We start from the raw sequence: 12,871 nt of genomic DNA, 5'->3' as shown, positions 1-12,871 counted from the left end.
CTGTCCTTGTGGGTGTGAAAGATTTCATTCTTTGGCATGAGTTTAAAATTCCTCTAGCAGTGCTTGTCTAAGCCTGCCAGACATTTCTGGAGGACAGTCAGAAAAGGTTCATTCCCCTTTACCAAGCTCTACTGCACATCTGGTTTCTCAATTGCTCCACTGAAGTTTGGAAGGATGAATCTCAGGACCCGCCTTCTTCCACAGAATGGGAAGGTTTACCACTAAATTCTGTTGTCAGCAAAATGGTGTCCTCTCACTTATGGCTGTGTTGTGAGGCTCCCAAGCACTTTTCAGCCACTGTGCAGAGCTCGGCTAGTCTGGCTAAGCAGGGGAAGGGTTCCCTTTCTTCTAGTTTAGAGGAACAGGGTCTGTATCCTTCATGGAAAGAAACCCTCAAAAGCTTTGTTGTGTCACTGTCCTTCACTTGCCTTAACCAAGCTGTTCCTCAGAGAGGAGAGGGAGAATGAACCCAAAATAAGGGCGAGCTGGCAGAAATATGGAGGAAAGTAAATTAGGAACTAAGAATGAGGAAGAACGCACTCGTTGGTTAAGGCAGGAAACCAACTGAATCAATGGGTTACTCCTACCCAGGTGACAAAAAGTTCAAGATTTGTTCCCCCCTTCTTGATGAAAAGAATTAAAAAATGCCCTCCCCTTTAGAGCAAGAACTCTGCTGCTATCCATATAAGAGTGGAAAGGGATGGCCAAACTCCAGTGAGCTCACATTGCCTGATAATATCTACTTGTAAATATAACAAACATGTATAACACCTATTTATTGATGTTCAGTGTTTGACCAATTGCCAAACCAGCAACTGTTCTGCACATCAGCAAATACATATACACAGAGTACGCATTCACACATCTCTTATAGCCCCATGACGCAGCCGCAGCACAATCCTTTTCTAGAGAACCAAATTTAAATATCTCACAATGTTTCCCAAAATGAATTGATTTTTCTTCAGATTGCAAAATTGATTTTAGAGTTGAATCCACCATTTACTCTTCCTATTAATAATTTCTAAGGATAGCTCACATGGCTTTTCTTGAGGGTGAAGTTTTGTAGTTTGATATAAAATACAGATCAGATCAAGAGAATGAATCACAGTCCTCATGGATAATGTGAGACCTTTACCACCTGGGCAAACTTCTCCAGGAAAAATTCTGCTAGTGCAGAGAAGAGAAAGCCAAAAACAGAGATGGCATGAGGTGAAATTGCGGAATGCCTAATTACCATATTTGCCGGCGTATAAGACGACCCCCAACATTTCCACTCAAAATATAGAGTTTGTTACATTACATTACAGTACTATGGGCCACTATGGACAGCTATGTCTATCCCAACTGAAGTGCATCCGGCGTATAGGACGACCCCCCCCCCACTTGGAGGCATGTTTTTCAGGGGGGGAAAGTAGTCTTATACGCCAGCAAATACTGTAATAAGATCCTATCTTGTACCTCAGAATAACCAGCTGACGTATGGAAATGGGGAAGGACTGATCCAGAAACTGCATTAAAGAGATTAAAGAGTACTTTCCCTTGGAGAATACCTGTGGTAGTGATTGTCTTTGAGTACTGATAAACCTCTTATTGCTCATCTGTGCAACAAACCCATTTTGAAAGTTAGAAAATAGTACATAAAATATTGTTACTCTCATACCATTTACCTGGGGATCAATGGATTGGTTTGGAGAAACAGTGAGCAAAATTCTACTCATGAAATGAATTTTTTCTAATTTCTTTTTATACTACAGCCTCCTGGACTTCCCAAAAATTTTTAAAGGAAGTTGGAGACTACTGGAAACAGGATGAAATGTAATACAAAGAAGTATAGTGGGAAGGAAAGATCAGCAAAACAATTCAATTTTGCCCCCCTTCGTGCATGAGCAGAAGTGCCCTCCCTAAAATAAACAGAAAACTGGAGCCTTGCCAATGAACTACACTGAAAAAGATGGCCTGCACTTGAATGAGTAATCAAAGAAAAAAAGTAACATATGAATCAAATGTGTGTTTAAAAGATACGTTAATAAAGTTAACAAAATATTTGGAGTTAACTGTTAATTTGGAGTTAACTGTTAATACTGCAATCATTAATGCATTAAATAGATAAATAAAGCAAGCAAGCAAGTTGCAATTTTAGCTCTGAAAGTACACAAAAAAGTTACAGGAGACTCAAAACCAAAGGCAAACTGCAATCATATCACTTGCCAGCCCTCTGACAGCCACTCAGAGGGGCTGGTGTGCTGTCGGAAAGCAACGGGGTCAGGGCTGAGAAGGCCAGCTGCCTTCTCCACAGAGGGCCTGCAGACCTGCCCAACCTCCTTGCCACCAGCAAGGACTGCAAGGCCTGGCCACCTTCTCCACAGAGGCTCGACCAGACTTTCTGGCCTCCAGCAGTGGCAAGGAGGCAGGCCAGGACTGCAGGCCCTCCACAGAGGAGATGGCTGGCTTTCCCACCCTCCAGTGGAGGTGAGCATGGCCTTGCATGTCTCCCCTGTGCATCTGCCACTCTCTTCAGCCTCCTGTGGCAAGAGATGGTGAGGGCAGCCCACTTCTAAAGTGGGCTACACCACTAGTTATACCAATAAAGATCATTAGTAAAGAATAACAATCTCCAACTAACAGGACCACAGCATCTTACCTTTGGCACACAACTCAGGATCCAGACACCGAAAGCTAGGACTTTTTAGTATGTTATACTTACAAAGGATCCTAAAACAGAACACAAAGAAATTTCAGTTAATATTTAAAATCTGGCAGGTTTTAAAAATTAAGCGAGCTGAATTGCACTGATAGAGAATTTTAGTCTAGTTAATAATTTTATCCAGTGGACATTATTAGAGGGGCACACTGCTTAAAGCAAAAACAGTGTCCCCCCCCCCCCCACTGAGCCAAAAAAATTATTTGGGTTTTCTGGTTGGTGTTGGTGTTTGGAGATTCTGCAAAATGTATTGAAATTTTTCACATCAAGAATTTCACACATTAGACATAGGCTTTCAGAGGCAATAAATCCTACTCTTCTTCTAAGGAACTCACCAAGCCTATGAAGTATTCATGTTGGTCATTCTTCCTCCACCTAAGGTAACACTTGCTTCATGGCTAAGTGAGAATTTTAACTTGGTCCTTCCCAGTTCTAGTCTAAATGTCACACTACACCCATCCTCTTAAAATTAAAACCAACTTCAAGTAGGACTATTGCTAATCCGATGCCACAGAAGCTTTAGATGTTTCTCTTACATCTCATCTAAGAGTAGAGCAATATGAACCTCCACTGCACAATCTCCTGATGTGAAGAGAGAATGCTCATTCCGCCCGCTCCCCACACATCAGATGAATTGTTGGAGAAAAAACATGGAATGCTTGTTCTCTCTCCCTATCTCCACAAGACGCCTAACAATTCACACTGTTAAAATCCATTAACTACTGACAAGCAGCACTATGCTTCATAAATGACTTGATTCCCAGGGTATTGTTGGAACACATGAAATGCCACAACCTTACCGAAGCCAAAGTCAAAGAGGTATGCGATATGATCAGTACACAAATGGAAGCCCCATGCACACTGTCTCAATGGACAAATGCTAGATAAAAATGTAATAATAAATAAAAAAAAATAATACATGATCTAACTGGAGGAAACCAAATATGAGAAAAGTATGCCTGTAATTCTTTCAGGAGACATTTAGTTTATTCAAACCAGAATTTTTTTTTTCAGAATCTGCTCTCTAAAGATACATTTAACTACTGCTGTTTACATTATTTTTGTCAGGATGAAAAATGTTGGGGATTTCTAAGTACTATATTCTGCTGTTCAATAATAGAGTGAATTAAGTAAATAAATAATCAAAAGGAAACAAATATGGCTGCAGACACACCAGTAGCTTTATCACAAGCCTTACAATTCTTTTTTGGATCTAGGTGCCAGCCCAAACATTCAGGAGCCAGGAAATGCAATATTTTCATCATCATGTGGTCCACTTCAAGCAGGTATCTGAAAAGTGGGCATTCACATTTACTAGAGAAACTGATTTAAAGCGTAAGATAGGCTTATCTTGAACGAAAAGCTCAATTCTTCTCATTCTGTTGTTGCTATTTTTCTGTCAAGTTACAGTTGACTTATGGAGACCCCACAGGGTTTTCAAGACAAGAGACGTTTAGGGGTTGTTTGTCATTGTCTGTCTTCACATCACGACTCTGGTATTCCTTCCCAGTCTCCCATCCAAATACTAGAGAGGGCCAACCCTGCTTCACTCCTGAGATCTGGCTATCCTGGGATGCCTCTTTTTTTACATTCTTTTAAACAAACCGTTGCCCTTTATACCACTAGGATTTGGAACTCTACAGGAAAACAGTGATACAGTCATTATTATACTCCTCATACTTCCACCTTGGACTAACATTTGAACCAATATATGGCACAGCAGACAGAATTTTTAACCTGGACTGGGAAGGCAAAGAACCATTCAACTCCCATCATGGGCAGAGCTACCGGTTGATCTTGGATCAATCATTGCCTGACTAACCTCACAAGGTTACTACAAGGATACAATGGGAATGGAGATCTGTTTATGCCTGAGCTCCGTGACTGAACAGTGGGTAAAAAAAGATAATGTGCATCGGTTTGACTGCTTGCAGTATGAAACTGTGGAAGAAATTCTCATATTATTTAAGAAGTCTGTTCCATTCACCTGCTCCCAGAGACTCTGTCTCTACTTCACAGGGGGCAGAAACCAAAGAAGTTTTTAATGGAGGCCTTGAGTGCCTGGCAGTTACCAGGCAGCCAGCCTCCTCACAGTCTCCCACCAAAACAGGGCAGCTAGGGATGGGAAGGTGGCCCTGGCTGTCTCAGTGCCAAAGCACACATGTGAGAGGGAGCCAAACACAAGCATGAGAGGTGCAGCGATGCCAGCTGGAGATGAGCGGGCGGTTTTGCTGCAGCAGGCCACTGGGAAGCATGTGGGGGAGTTTCCGCAGCTAAAAGGCGCAGTCAGGCTGTGCCAAGGCAGGGGGGAAGAAGGGGGGTTTTACTTGCTTAGTAGTGCTTAGGCTCTGCCATTCCCCCTTTTGGCCTGCTCCTGCTGCTCTTGCTGCAACCCTCCTTATGCTTTTGAGAGCAAATTTGCAGTTACCCCTGCAGCTTGGGGTCAGAATTCCCCACACTTGGTGCCTTGGTTTGCCAAAGATGACTTTATTAGATGAATTCTCACACTACTTCAAAATGGGAGTCACGTAAAACAGTAATCTACTTTGGTTCTCTGTCATGAGACTATAAACAAAATCAGTCAGTAAACCAATACATAAAGTCACTATGACCATTTATGCACTGAGAATTTCACTACCCCAGCTCCCGTGCAGGAGCACAAAAAGAGGGCGGATGAGGTGCACCAGGCCAAGTGTTCCCCCGTGTGGGAGCAGGAAGAGGTGGGGCAACATGCCACGACTAATACTCCAGCCTGCAGCCCAGCATGAAACCTCCAGTGCATAAACGGTCTATGAGTCTATTGGTTTTACATTTGAATCTTTTGATTTAATCACATAAACACCAAACAGAAATATATTCTCCCCTTGTTAGCCTTCCCTACCCTCACTGGTTTCTGGACACATTTAGAAACATAGGATACTGCCTGCTATGGTAATACACCAAGCACAAACAAGTTCATTGCCAATCAATATGCCCTAGATAAAGTGACATATCGACACTGGTTTCTGCCCAGCAGCCTCACTCTTTGCTACTGAACAGTAAACATTGTGACAACAAAAAGTGAAGCTTCAGGTTAATTTCAACGCAAAGCATGTTTGCAATCATGTGACAACAAAAGTGAGGAAAACCCACTTAAACCAGTGACAAACCTTCCTGCATAACTTCAAACAAAAGAAAAAGCATACGCTCCAGACACAATGATTTCCAAAATGGAGCATACCTCATACATTCAAAGGTGTGTGAAGCCCACTCAAACCAGTTCCAAATCTTTCTGCATGGTCTAAGACAAAGTATACACACAAGATTCAGCATTTTTGTAAAGCAAAGTACCTCTTGTTTGCTCCCCACTGTACCATACTTTAGTAATTTGGCCTATTAAAATGTGTTCAGGTGTTTAACACTATTCAGTATCATCTGTGTTCAAAATATAAGCTCCTTGGATATGGATATTAAGCACTGCACAGGACTCCCACTGAGATGTCACTGACCAATGAGGAGGGATAAAAAGACCTCTTTATCCATAGATGTTTGGGTTGAGCATATATATGATTATCCAAAGATGCACGTTGAACACATACATTTAGCAAATATAAAAGCAATTGCAAATAGGAGCTCATTGGGAGAACTGTTAAGCAAGTTTAATTGCATGGTTCACTATGCTTACATAGTCAACAGCAGTCTACTGCTCACCATACCTTAACCAATGACTCAAAATAGAAGTTAAGAATATACAAGGAATATGGAGTTATGCAAGCCTATACCTCAGTAACCTCACTTTCAAAGTGTAGCTGCATTTTATGCTGTGTGTCCTATTTTACTGAATCTGTGTCATAGACTAATGACAGAACACTACAAATCACTGAACAATATTGTCTTTTAGATTTGCAATGACATCTGTCTTGTTTTCAAACTAATGGCATCTTTAAAGCTATCTGAATACAATATCTGAGCTCAACCCAATCATGTCATTTTTGTTTTAAAACTCAGGACTCCTGCAGGATTAGACGTGGAAATCATACTAAACATCAAATTGCTTCATGAACACTTCCAACTCTGACACCAGAACATAAACACTGAGAAGGTTTCTGGTCTTAGATCAGTAAAAAAAGAAAAGAAAAGGAACACATCTTGGAAACTATCTAGCAAGAACTTCCTTTGCTTCAAACCAAACATACTCATAAGAGATTAAAAATATGTCTTACACAACATCAAATTTAAAATATATATTTTATCATACATTTGTATAAGTATATAAAAGTAAATAAAATTAGCAGGGCCATACATATGCACTTTTTTTTGCTGCCAAATCACAGCTGACTAATGGCAACCCCATGAGATTTTCCAGGCAGGAAACATTGGGACATTTTCCTGCAGTCCCAAAAACTACCACTTTAGCCTTCCAAAGTCCCACTGAATAAAAAAAAATCTTACACAAAGATCTGCGGTTTGAGAAAACGTACCAAAGGATCATAAGACTGGACACAGGCTATATCACTTTATACTTCTCAGGGAAACCCAGCCCTATATACGGGACTGGAAACTTTTAGGAACAGACAACAGAAGCTATAAATACTGGTTTTAATAAATCCCGAAATCATCTTCTACTACAGTGATATCAGAGTTACCTGCAAAGTACAATCACTGTGAATGTTGAGGTTGCCCACCATTTTAAATTGCCTTTTAAAAAGATTGCACATGACAGTGTGAGAGAATAATGTGATAGTCAGTAAAAATATAATTGGGACCAAACCAAGAAGGATATAGAAAAGTTGCCAATAGTACGATGCAAGACAAAAAGGCAAAGTGGTAAAATGTGAAAAATATCAACACTAGGTAAGTTGGAAGGGAAGACAGAAGAATAACAAAACATATACAAACAAATTTTAACTCCTGGTCCTCTGGAACAATGTAAATTATGTCATGAGGAAGAAGAGGAATCGGCAGAAATAAGGAATCTGATCCCCTACCCCATGTATGAATACAACTTTGAATTCCAACCAATGCAAGGACATCCATGCTTATGACCAGAAAATTGGTCCTTTACTGTCTAACACATGCAAGATAATTCCAAAGCTTTCCAACGACTGCACAATGAATAACAAAAAAGTGGAAATAAATAGATTGCTAAAAAAAAAAGCTGGATGAATTTTACTGCGTAATCTTACTGCTTTGACTACAGCAGTGATTATTTTAATTTTAATACTCATTTGAAAAATCTTTTAAGTACAGATGTCTGATATAAGCTTAGGTTTATTTTACACAGCATTTCCAAAGAAAGAAAAACAGGTAAAGTTCAATGGTGCTCTCAGAGCACACGGCTGAAGAAGAGGCAGGGCAGAGTGGCGAGGCTCTGAGGGATAATCAGGGCAATTAAAGCCCTGTTTGGAATGCACAGCCAGGCCCCAGCCAGGAAGACCTGAGGCTGCACTTGAGCAAAGCCGAAATATCCCTTTAGCATGGGTGCAACCTGCATGTTAAGCCCTCCCGTTGCTTCAGCTCCAGTTCCTGACCTGTCCTCGCTTCAGTGAAGCTCTGTTCAACTGACCTCCGGTTTCCTGACTCCTGCTTAGGGCTTCTTGGACTACGGCTCTGGTATTTGGACTTTGTTTTGGCTTTGGAATTGCTTCCCCAGTTCTCAGCTTCGACTTGCTATTCGGCTACTCTCTCGGCTTCCCCTTGGTTAGTGCTCAGACCCGGACTAGACAATGACTTTGATATTGGCTTGCGATTTGGGGCTTGGCTTACTGGCCGAGGGTGTATCTATCGGGACTGCTATTGGGTGTGCCCAGATAGGGCAGCATATCTGGTTTAGAGGTGACTGTTGTATGGATCACTCTGCCAAGGTCTGGCTCTGAGAGGTAAGGTGCAGCTGTTTCATCTGGTGCAGATGGAAGGATGCCTGACAGGCTAACTTCGTGATCTGGGCCTCCATTGATAAGGGAGGATCCAAAATCACACCCAAACTCCTGACGGAAGGCATTGGTGTTAGTTGCACTCTGTTGAGCATTGAGAACTGTGTCATTTGTCCCTCCCCATGTCAGCCCAGCCAGAGGGCCTTCATTTTGGCTGGATTCACCTTCAGCCAACTCCGCTTGAGCTGATCCGCCATGAACCATCAAAGCTCAGGTCAACAGCACCTATCATGCTAACAGCATTTTAACTATGCTAAATCAATATAGCATACATCTACACATAACAACTCACCACACGTAACCACAACAAGAAGAACTTCAAACCCAATGAAGCACTTGGGGGAGGGGGGGAGTGTATTTGGTCTGACAAAGGTCGATAGTATGAGAGGGTTTTTTAATTTATATTTTAAAAGGTTCATCTGCCATTTAGATTTTAAATTCAAGAGGTGTGTATGGGAAGAAGGGTTCAGCTCTCCTGAGAGACAGCTGTCTTAACAAAAGCCTACTAACTCAGAAATCCCTTTTATCCTCACAGTAATTTATGCTTCTATTTCAAGGACTGCCATGGGTTCATGCCGAAGTAAAATAATCCTTTATAAAGTTAGCATTCTCTGTATGACAAAAATTCAGTAAGTGGCAACTATATTACATTCTATTAGAAGACAGGCCTTTAAAATGGAAATGCTTTCTACGGGCAAAAATTCCACAATAAGGACACTCGTGATAAAGTGCACACATCCGAAAGTATCTAAATGACAGGCAACAGGGAGCCCTTTAAAAAAATCCATTCTGGTAGAGTCTTTACGTTCGATGCTTGAGTGCTCACATGACTGTGATTAGCTAAGTAAATTAATGCCACAATGCCAGAAATTATTACGACGATTCATGAAACACTAACTTAGTCTTCAGACCCCTTATGCAGGCCAGCTGACACTCAAAATTTTACATTTTACATGACCCAAGGGGCAGAGCACAAGTCACAGCTAAAAGACATCTTTATGACAAATATTACTCACCTGCTCAAAATGCACAGAACCATGCCTGCTGTTAAGGGACTGTAGGGGCATACTGCTAAAAAAATATAGTATTCCTCTTGGCACGTTTAGCTATCTGCAAGATTAGAAGCACCAAAGCAAGCCCAACGTGGCATAGGTGGGCTTGGATGGAAGAACGGAAATCACGAGGCGCAGTGATATAGTAGTCTTCTCTATGTTTGTAGGTGAAAAGGTTATAACATAAAGTCATAAAGAGTCAAAACGGGATCCTAGGTTAAGTGACCCGCTTTCTGTTTTAAAGTGGGGCACTCTATAAAATCCACAGATGATTATGAGCATTTTGCCAATGTGATACTACGACTACTACTATGACAGTATATTGGAAGAGCAGCCACTGACGAAGATAAAACAGAAAGCGGGTCACTTAACCTAGGATCCCGTTTTGGTTGACTCTTTATGACTTTATGTTATAACCTTTTCACCTATAAACATAGAGAAGACTACTATATCACTGCGCCTCGTGATTTCCTTTTTTCTTCTGAGTCCACATTGAGGAATACACGGTTCTATACTTGATTGGATGGAAGAACACCTATAAAAGCACACAGCTAACAACAGCAAGGCTCAGGTTTCTACCAGTGATCTCACACATGCCCCTTCCAAACCAGTGTCATGTGCCCTCACCAGGATAAAGAACAAGAACCTTCTTGTAACACCTGCAGCATATAACACTTTTTAAATTTAAAACATTTCTACCATGTGGGACTGATGGTCATTTACAGTGTAAATAAAACTACCCGAAATTACAGAAAAGTCCACAATCTAAAATCACAATTAGGACTGCTAAAATATAAAAGAAAAACTAAACTATCTGTTCCTCTTAATAAATGGGTAAGAGGATGCTGGGAGGAGGTGGAACTCACTGCCTACTCATCAATCAGGGAGGCTGTCCCATCCCTAACTGGCTGTCCATCCAATGAGCGGCTAATCAGGAGGAATGGCCCACCCCTGGCCAAGTCCCCCTCCAACTTCTTCCATATGTTAGAAGTACCAGCCACTGATAAGGTAGGCCGGCAGCTGGAGCTGGGAACAGGAGGCAGACCAGGGACTGTGGCTGGGGGTAGTGGGAGTGGGGGGAGGAGAAAGGGAGCCCCTGCCAACACACCCGTCAACACTCCCATCGCCCCAAACTGCCAGGCTTTGGCTGGGTTGCCCAGGGTGGCATGGTGAGGAGCAAAGTCCAGCCCAGTGTTTCCCCTGCTATGAAAAGGCCTGCCAAGGCCTCCGCGGGCCTTCTGGGGACAGTGGGGGAGTGGTCTTCCAACCAGCACTCCCACCTTCCCCAAAAGGCAGGTTTCAGTGGGTCTTCTGGGGGGAGCAGCCTGCCCCTCAGCACTCCCTCCACTCAGAAAAGGACCACCAAGGCCTTTTGGAGGCGGTGGGAGGAGGCCCCACCTGGCCAGCCTGGGGCAGAAGAGGTGGGACCTAGCGCCCATTGTATTGTTAGATGCAACAGGCTTTGTTGCTAGTAGCCTAAAATCTAGTAGGCTAAGTGAAGGCATTGTTCCATAATTGTGGGGCTGATCTGGTGTACCCAGATGAATTTTTGGAGCACATAGGGTAATCAGGAGGATAGATAGGACAATCAGGCCTCTCCCTGTGATTTTAATTCCTGGGCAGGAACATATGGGAAAACACAGACCTTTCAGATATCCTGGTTCCAAGATATAACATGATTTAAAGCAGTGGTCCCCAACCTGCGGGCCGCGAAGGCCATGGCGCCAGGCCGCGGTTCCCTCTCCCCGCCCCCCCCCCGCAGTAAAAAACTTCCCAGGCTGCAAGCTTGCGGCCTGGGAAGCTTCTTACTGCGGGGGGGGGGGAGAGGGAATCATGCGCGGCACTTTCGTGATTTCGGTTGCGCATGCGCGATGCGCGGGTATGGCCGTGCATGAGCGATGCACGGGGCGGGGCAGTTGCCCTGCCGGTCCCCAGCCTAAAAAAGGTTGGGGACCACTGATTTAAAGGACAGGACTGAGCTCAGGAAGAGACTAGAAACTAGTGCCATTGCTGTAGTACTGGAGTCACATGCTCCTGATTGCTAGCCCTGGCCAGCAGTCTACTTGCAGCATAATTATGCCAAGATACGCAGCTTCTGAATGTTCTTCAAGGATAACCCCAAGTAGAGCATATTGCAATAGTCCAGTTTATGGCGTGGATCATTGTGGCTAGATCTGACTCAACAAGGAACAGGCACAATGGATATACCAGCAAAAGCTCTCTGAACCACCACACTTATCTGATTTGCTGAGGTGCCAAGTGAGAATCTGGTTTTTCAAGGGAAGTCTAAATCCATCCAAAACAGGAGAGATCTCAAGCCTTTCTACTAACCCAGAGAACTTAAGTTGAAAATGCAGAGCTAAGTATTACCCCCATATATGTGACACCACAACCCATGCCTCCTAATGACTTTTGATAAGACTGAGCCCAACAGAACCACACAGGTCAACAGCCATGGGCAGACCATGGCCAACAGCCATGGGGCAGGAATCCCCCCCAACACCACCTTCTCAAACCAACTCCCAAGTCAAGACTCGTGTGACTAACCTAGTGCCTCTTTGTCCCAGAACCAAGAGACAGCTCAGTAGGACGCTCTAGTCCAGGGGTAGTCAAACTGTGGCCCTCCAGATGTCCATGGACTACAATTCCAATGAGCCCCTGCAGCAAACACTGGCAGGGGCTCATGGGAATTGTAGTCCATGGACATCTGGAGGGCCGCAGTTTGACTACCCCTGCTCTAGTCAATAGTATCAAAAGATCCAGGAGAACTAGCGGTATCATATTCCAACGAACTAGTTCTTGATACTTTTCAGGCATAGTACAGTGAGACAGACAAAGATCAGTTCTTTCAAGTACCAATACAGGTAAGGAATTGTGTTGATTTTCCCACTACCAAGGAACAATTACAAATATACACAGTCTCTCTTTGCTACAGTATTTACAGAATGACTGGATGCCCTGAATAACTACTAATCTCTGATAATGTAACCAGAATTAGTGTTCAACTGCAGTTTTCAGCATTAGAATAGATGAATCAGGAACAAGGTGCACACATATTACCAACAAGTTGTATTTGCGCATTGTTCCCTTACTGTTGTTGTATGGAATATATGAACAAAACCTCAGTAAATGGAACTTAATTTCAAAAAAAGGTTAATTACATTACAATACAATTGTTTTCTGCTCTTGTATTCTCCGGCCTATGG

At 42.8% G+C, this 12,871-nt stretch overlaps 1 protein-coding gene across 3 annotated transcripts in view; it reads right to left on the bottom strand.

The window, feature by feature from the left end:
* The window catches only part of NCK2 (NCK adaptor protein 2), an 80,590-nt gene that overhangs the window by 54,372 nt on the left and 13,347 nt on the right, over nt 1-12,871 (bottom strand). For 2 of the 3 annotated variants that reach the window (XM_077343589.1, XM_077343592.1), the window contains exon 2: nt 2,642-2,712. The gene's annotated coding sequence lies outside the window, so the exon portion shown is untranslated. Of the gene's footprint in view, nt 1-2,641; nt 2,713-3,036; nt 3,833-12,871 lie in introns of those variants that run through there. The other variant, XM_077343591.1, reaches the window with a different exon arrangement.

The sequence above is a fragment of the Paroedura picta genome, chromosome 6 (assembly GCF_049243985.1).
Source record: "Paroedura picta isolate Pp20150507F chromosome 6, Ppicta_v3.0, whole genome shotgun sequence".
NCBI classification, from domain to species: domain Eukaryota; kingdom Metazoa; phylum Chordata; class Lepidosauria; order Squamata; family Gekkonidae; genus Paroedura; species Paroedura picta.
Note: the sequence above shows the minus strand (reverse complement) of the source record. Positions and strands in the feature narration are given on the sequence as shown.